This window comes from Cheilinus undulatus, linkage group 14 (genome assembly GCF_018320785.1).
Source record: "Cheilinus undulatus linkage group 14, ASM1832078v1, whole genome shotgun sequence".
Taxonomy (NCBI): Eukaryota; Metazoa; Chordata; class Actinopteri; order Labriformes; family Labridae; genus Cheilinus; species Cheilinus undulatus.
Genome location: NC_054878.1, coordinates 44325429 through 44332920, shown reverse-complemented (window position 1 = coordinate 44332920; position 7492 = coordinate 44325429). Strand labels below are relative to the sequence as shown.

General features: G+C 42.0%; 1 protein-coding gene across 1 annotated transcript in view; it reads left to right on the top strand.

Annotated features, from left to right (window-relative positions):
- The first annotated feature begins 211 nt into the window (after window positions 1-211).
- LOC121521260 (serine/threonine-protein kinase PAK 6-like) overlaps window positions 212-7492 on the top strand; it is a 22487-nt gene continuing 15206 nt past the window's right edge. Inside the window, exons 1-2 of the mRNA XM_041805096.1 lie at window positions 212-277; window positions 7194-7256. The gene's annotated coding sequence lies outside the window, so the exon portion shown is untranslated. The remainder of the gene's footprint in view (window positions 278-7193; window positions 7257-7492) is intronic.

Genomic DNA, 7492 nt, shown 5'->3' with positions numbered 1-7492 from the left:
AACTGAGTGATGGTTGTGTCAATAAAGTTGTTTTGAATTTGAAATTGGAACAGACTGTCAGTCAAACAAAGCCCCGCCCTCCTCCTGCTTCTCTCCTTCATACCTGAGCCCAGGTGAGACAGGGATGAGCCGGTGGGGGAGGGGGAGAGTGAGTGTGCAGAGGGGGAGGAGATCCTGCAGAGTGTGTGAGGAGGAGAGCGACAGCAGGAACCGGACAGAACGCACTTACCCGGACTCCCCTGGACTCACCTGGACTTACCTGGACTCAGCAGGGCGGGTGAGTGCTTCAACACTGTGTTATCAATTTAACAGTTCTACACTGTAAAAAGTGAGAGCAAAGACGGTTCTGTTTGAAATCAGATTGTTCCATGTAGCCCTTAGCTGACCTGAGAGGAACCTTAACGTAATCCTGGTGTTTGATGTGAAATGTTCTGATTCTTTAAGAACCTTTAAAATGAAACGTTCTGGTTCCCTGAGAACCTTTCCCTGCACTGTGAGCTGGATTTTTGTTATCAAGATATCTGATGATGATGATGTTTGTAACATAAACAAGATCATCTATTAAGGCTCTCTGCAACATAACATGCTAGAACCAAGCTCATGTTGAGGAGAATCTGGGAAACGGTTCTCCAGAGGGCATGAGACTGGTCTTCAAGGTGGTTCCTTTGCTGATAAAGTTTAATTTGTGGCTTTTTTGGAGCTGAACCACTCTGGTTCCCGCCAAGAACCGTTCAGGATCTTTTACAGTAAGAGTAAAAACAAATCTATGAGCCCTCAGTGAGTAAAAAGGTTCTCATTAGAACCAGAGAAATGACACAGATGTAACAGGGACAAGATGACATAATCACGGACCTAACAACATTCAGTTATATTTTAACTTTTATAGGAAGAGCAAAGACTTCTGCATAGAAACACATTCAACCATATAAAAGTGGATCCACATCCGAGAGAACAGCAGAGTCTCACTGTCATTATCAATAATATAATAATATATCAATAACTGTTAAACTATAGGTGAAGAACAACAGTGAGGAATAAAGCTTTAAGTGGACCTGCGCAGGAAACAGTTCTGAACACACTGGCTATGCAAGGCTGCTCATAAGGGGGGGTTAAGGGGAGAGCTTTCTGGGGCCCATGGAGGTCAGCAGAGTAATGGTCCACTGTTAAGTTAAGCTGTTATAACCATATATTATTATTATTATTATTATTATTATTATTATTATTATTATTAAACAGAAGTTTAAATAATGGTATGAAAGTCTTTTTAGAGTGGGCAAAAATTGGCACAAATGTGGTGAAAAGGGGGTCGATAGTACCAAAATGGGTTAATAGAGGCAACAGAGGGAAGAAAGTGGCAAAAAGGGGTTAAAAGAGGCAAAATGGGCTGAAAACACAGTGGCAAGGGTTCAAAAAGAGGCAAATGACTTAAATCCAGCAAAATGGTTAGAAAGGGTGGTAAAAATGGATTAAAATGGGTTTAACTGGTTAATCTGTGTCAAAGAAAAATCTAATTAACAGAAGCAAAAATATGTAGAAAGTGGAAAAACAGGAGTTTACAGAGGCAAAAATGGGACAAAAGTAGCAAAAATTGTAACAAAAGGGTTGTGAAAGTTGTTTAACAGGAGTAAGATTGGTTACAAGTAGCAAAATGTGTTTGAAGTGGCACAAATGGTGTAAGAGTGGCAAAAATTGATTCATAGAAGCAAAAAATGGCAAAATGGCTCAAAAACAGAATAACCAGCAGGAAAGTTGATGAAAAGGAGTTACAAGAGTCGAAATGAGCAGAACAAATTGGCAACAATTGACACAAAAGTGGCGAAAAGGGTTTGATAGTGGCCAAAAAATGGGTGAGCAGAGGCAAATGGGCTGGAAAAGTGGTGCAAAGGTTTCAAAAAGTGGGAAATGGCTAAAAATACAGCAAGATGGATAAAAAGGGGAGGTAAAGTAGATTAAAAGGGGAAAAAAAGTTAAAATTGGTAAAATTGGCTCAAAGTGGGAAAAAATCTGATTAACAGGCAAAAAACATGTAGAATTTGGCAAAAAAAAGAGTTGTGAAAAGCTCTTTTACAGGGATAAAATTGGTTTCAAGTGGCAAAAATGTGTTTGAAGTGGCACAAATGGTGTAAGAGTGGCGAAAATGGGTTCAAATCCAAATTCCAAATTTGTAAAAATGGCTCAAAACAGTTAAAACCAGCAGGAAAGTTGATGTAAAGGAGTTACAAGAGGCAAAATGATCAAAATAAAGAGGGAAATGTGGTTAAAATTGGCAAAAATTGACACACGTGGTGAAAATGGTTTGACAGTGGCCAAAAAATGGGTTAGCAGAGGGAAAATGGGCTGAAAAAGGGGTGGAAAGGTTTCAAAAAGTGGCAAAGTGTAGCAAAATGGGCAGAAAAGGAGGTGAAATAGGAACTAAAGGGCAAAATGGTTTTAAATTGGCAAAAGAAAATATGTTAAAAGGGGTGAAAATGGATCAAACTTGGCAGAGAAGGTGGTGAAATAGGATGAAAAGGGCATTTTTGCCCCTTTTCATCAAAAGTGGCAGAAAAACAGTGGTGAAAATATGTTAAAAAGTGGCCCAAATATTGCTAAAAAAGAGACAAACTGGGTAAAATGTTGCAAAACTGATAAAAAAAAAAGTGGCAAATAAGAGTTGCAAAAATGAGCTGAAAAATGTTTTTAAAAAGAAGTTAAAAAGTGGCACACATGAAAATCTTAAATACTCCATATGAGGTAACTGTGTGCTCCAAACACATGCACTGATACCAGTAAGTACCAGTGATATCAGTAAATCACTACGGGGAGGGTCCACTCTGGGTTTGTCAGAGGCCCAGCCTAATCTGTGACTATGATCCCTACACTTAACAAATAAGTGAATTATACCGCAGGTTAACTGATCTACCTGGTGATCAGGTGACTCAGTCCTGCAGACCTGCTACATGTCTACACAGATGAGACGTTTAGAGGAGACTTGTTCTGAGCTGAGAGGCTAGCTGAGCCTCTTTAGCAGCTTTTCTCCCTCGTTTTGTTGGAACTTTGCTTCAAATGGAAACACTCACACACAGAAACCATTCAGACAAACTTTACCGTGCTCATTTTGGTATCATTTTTTTAGGAAATGAAAACTACTCTTTTTACTTTAACTTACTGTATTACACACATGACCTCCAAAAAAATAAAAACAAATTTTAAAGTCATAAGATTTTTTAAGTTCACACAGGTTTCTTCCCTCGTTGCACACTGAAGTGATGGAATATCTGACAGAAAAACTCATCAGGGAGCGATTTGGTGTGATGTCACTGGGTCATGTGACATGGAGACTATTGGTTTAAAGTGAAAAACATTACTGAAGTCAATCTGAGCTTATCTCAGGAGCATAATTTACTTTTAGTCAAAATAAACAACTTATGTTTAAGTAGAAACCATGAATCTTAAAAACAGTTTGAATGAATGACACTGACGTTTCACTTTTTCAGTGCAGGCAAAGACACTTATAGAGATCTTTATAGAGACCCATTTCAGGACGTCAGTAGGGATCTACCTATCAACAGCTTGATATGAAGTCATCTGGAGCTTTCATTTGTTATGCATTTTTTATATCTCTTACCTATTTGGGATTGGTAGTCAACCCAGACGTCTCTCTCCCCAGCAACATTTTCCAGCTCCTCCTGGGGGATTCCGAGGTGTTCCCAGGCCAGATAAGAAATGTAATCCCTCCAGTGAGTTCTGGATCTACCTCGGGGTTTCCTTCCAGTTGGATGTGCCTGGAGGACCTCCACAGGGAGGTCACTAGGAGGCATGCTAATCAGATAGACAAACCACCTCAACTGGCTCCTTTCCACATAAGAGAGCAGCAGGTTCACTACGAGATCCTGCTGGATGTCTTTGCTCCGATCTCTGAGGCTGAGTCCAGACACCCTCCTGAGGAATCTCATCTCACTCGCTTGAACCTGCGGTCTTATTCTTCTGGTCAGAGTTCATGACCATAGGTGACAGGTGGGACATAGATCAACCGGTAAATTGAGTTTTGCCTTCCACTTCAGCTCCCTCTTCACCACAATGGAGGGGGAAAACATCTGCAATACCGCAGATGCTGAACAAATTCCAATTCAATTGAAGTCCTTCATTTGGGACCAAAACACTCTCCCCACCCAGAGGAAGCAACCCACTGTTTTCTGGCAAAGAAACAAGGCCTCGGACTTGGAGGTGCTGGCCCTCATCCCAACTGCTTCACACTCAGCCACAAACCATCCCAGTGCCTGCTGGAGGTCCCCCGGCTGAAGGGGCCAACAGAACCACATTATCTGCAAAGTCCTGGTTTGTTTTGTACCTTGGTCTTGGGGTCACAGGTTGTGTTTTTTTTTTTTAAAGATTTATTTTTGGCCTTTTTGCTTTTATTTGATAGGACAGTGGATAGAGTCAGAAACAGGGAAGAGAGCGGGGAGAGACATGCAGGAAATAGTACCACGTGCCGGGTTCGAAACCTGGGTCGCACACATGGCGTGCAACCCAACCACTCGACCACCGGCAAGCCCCCGGGTCACAATTTGTTTTATACCTTGGTTTTGGGGTCACAGCTTGCTTTGTATCTTGATCTTGGGGTCACAGGTTATTTTGTACCTTGGTTTTGGGGTCACAGGTTGTTTTGTACTGTGGTCCTGGGGTCACAGGTTGTTTTATACCTTGGTTTTGGGGTCACAGGTTGTTTTGTACCATGGTCCTGGGGTCACAGGTTGTTTTGTACCTTGGTTTTGGGGTCACAGCTTGCTTTGTATCTTGGTCTTGGGGTCACAGGTTGTTTTATACCTTGGTTTGGGGTCACAGCTTGCTTTGTATCTTGGTCTTGGGGTCACAGGTTGTTTTATACCTTGGTCCTGGGGTCACAGGTTGTTTTATACCTTGGTTTTGGGGTCACAGGTTGTTTTGTACCATGGTCCTGGGGTCACAGGTTGTTTTGTACCTTGGTTTTGGGGTCACAGCTTGCTTTGTATCTTGGTCTTGGGGTCACAGGTTGTTTTATACCTTGGTTTGGGGTCACAGCTTGCTTTGTATCTTGGTCTTGGGGTCACAGGTTGTTTTATACCTTGGTCCTGGGGTCACAGGTTGTTTTATACCTTGGTTTTGGGGTCACAGGTTGTTTTGTACCATGGTCCTGGGGTCACAGGTTGTTTTGTACCTTGGTTTTGGGGTCACAGCTTGCTTTGTATCTTGGTCTTGGGGTCACAGGTTGTTTTATACCTTGGTTTGGGGTCACAGCTTGCTTTGTATCTTGGTCTTGGGGTCACAGGTTGTTTTATACCTTGGTTTCAGGGTCATGATTTGACTCATACTTCGGTTTTGGGGTAACAGTCCAGTTTACATCTCAGTACTCATCTCAGGGTAATGTTTTGTTTCGTACCTTAGGTTTGGGATGAGGTCATGCAACCCTAGTTCCAAAAAAGTTGGGACACTTTGTAGGGTGTACATAACAACAGAATGTACTAGAACATAAAAATAGAACATAAACAACATATCAGATGGTGAATCTTAACATTTAACAACAGTCTGCAAACATCTGAGTCAGGAAAGCAGTTACTGGAGTTTTGGGAGAGGAATGTTGTCTCATGTTTGTCTGATGTAGAATTCTTGCTGCTCCAAAGGTTTTCTGTTGGTGAAAGATTTGGACTGCAGGCAGACCAGTCTAGGACCAGTACTCTTCTACTGTGAAGCCATGCTGTTGGGATGGATGTGATCTAGCATTGTTTTGTTGAAAGAGGTGTCTGGATGAGAGCACAAGTTGCTCTAAAACCTCTCTCTACTTTCCAGCATTGGTAGTTCCTGGTGCCCTGCCATAGGCACCAATGCAACCCCATACCATCAGAGATGCAGACTTTAGAACTGAGCCAGGATAACAAGCTGGATGCTACTTGCTGCCATCAAATTCAGAATGAGCTAATAAATTTGTGAAATGGTTAAATGTCTCAGTTTCAAAGTCTGATATGTTGTTCATGTTCTACAGTGAATAAATTATTGGTTCATGAGATTTAAACATTTTTGCACTGTTTTTGTTGCATTTTAGTGCGCCAACATTTTTTTGGGGTTGAACCTTGATTATGGGTCCACAGTTTGGACTTTGGTTTTGGGGTTTGTGCGAAATCATCATTGTATACGTAGACACAGGAGGGGGCACTGTGACGAGGATTAAGGCTACTCTACTACCATATAGCTACATGTAGTCTTTTAAAGCATTGACATCAGTCATTTTCATAGGCAGCGCCACCTGCTGTTCATCCTGTTAACTACCAATACTCATACAGGAGTATTAGTAGTCAACAAATGAGCCAAAAGTCCTACGTTTGCATGTCTGGACTGAAAACCACCACCGTCAGAGTGTCGTCCACCAGCTGCACGTATAGGATGATTAACCTGTGTTTGTGGCAGTGGTGCGTTCACTGACTCACGGTGAGTCTGTTATTTCTGTCAGACCGAGGAGCTGTCTGGTCATGTAGAGAAGTCTGTTTGATTCCTCTGGTATGCTGCAGACACACCCTGATCTCTCTCTCTCTATACGTGCTCCATAGCTGCAGGGAAAATCCAGCAGGAGCTCAGACATCTATACTTTAATTATAAAATTAGACATATAATTAAAGTATAGATAGTGAATGTAACCATGGTGGCTTAACTCTTTGGACCATTCACTATCTGTCTGACATTTTTAACTCCACCATGTTTGTTTTCCTGGATCCAAAGAGAACGATAGCTGAGGCCAAAGAGGAGCGAGGGGTTAAAATAAAAGAGAATTGCAGTTATTTCGTGGTATGCTAGTTCTGAGGTAGTCCTATGGAATAGTCCTATGGTATATGGTCCAGACAGTATAGGACTATACCATAGGACCTATGGCAGCTTTTTGGGCTTATAACCTCAAGGCATCAGAAAAAGGTCAAGGATCTTCCTGAAAAAAGAGGATTCCATGTTAAAATGGATCTTTAAAGTGATTTAATTTAAACTCAGCGGTTTTAAATCAGAGACCATGAATCCTGTTAGTGCCCATCGTAAATGTTTATAACTCAACACACCTGCTGCCAGGTGAACAATCCACCTCTGAGTGACCGGATCTGATCATCAAGATCCTCCACTCCCACTTCACAAACATGAGGAGAAGGAGAGAGGGAAGAGGCAGAGTCTGTTTTTCATCGTGTTTTCTCTATTTGCAGGCTGAGCCGGACCGTTCTAACTCACCTGGTTCACCTGTGGGCGACTGACAGACACACAGAGCGGTGAGAGTCACTTAAACCCTTCAAAATAAAACACCATGACTGAGAGTAAGCACGACCCCTGGTTCAGTTGGGATTTGAAGTGCTGATGGGTAGAAGAGGATAAAAGATCGCACAGGAGGACAGCTGTAGCCCTGCGTTTGGTGTGATTTTTAATGATTTCAGAGTACTCGAGTACTCCAGGTTGCTTCTGCTTGTTTGTGAAACTGACACTCTGACAAATTACAGTCCCTCCAGAA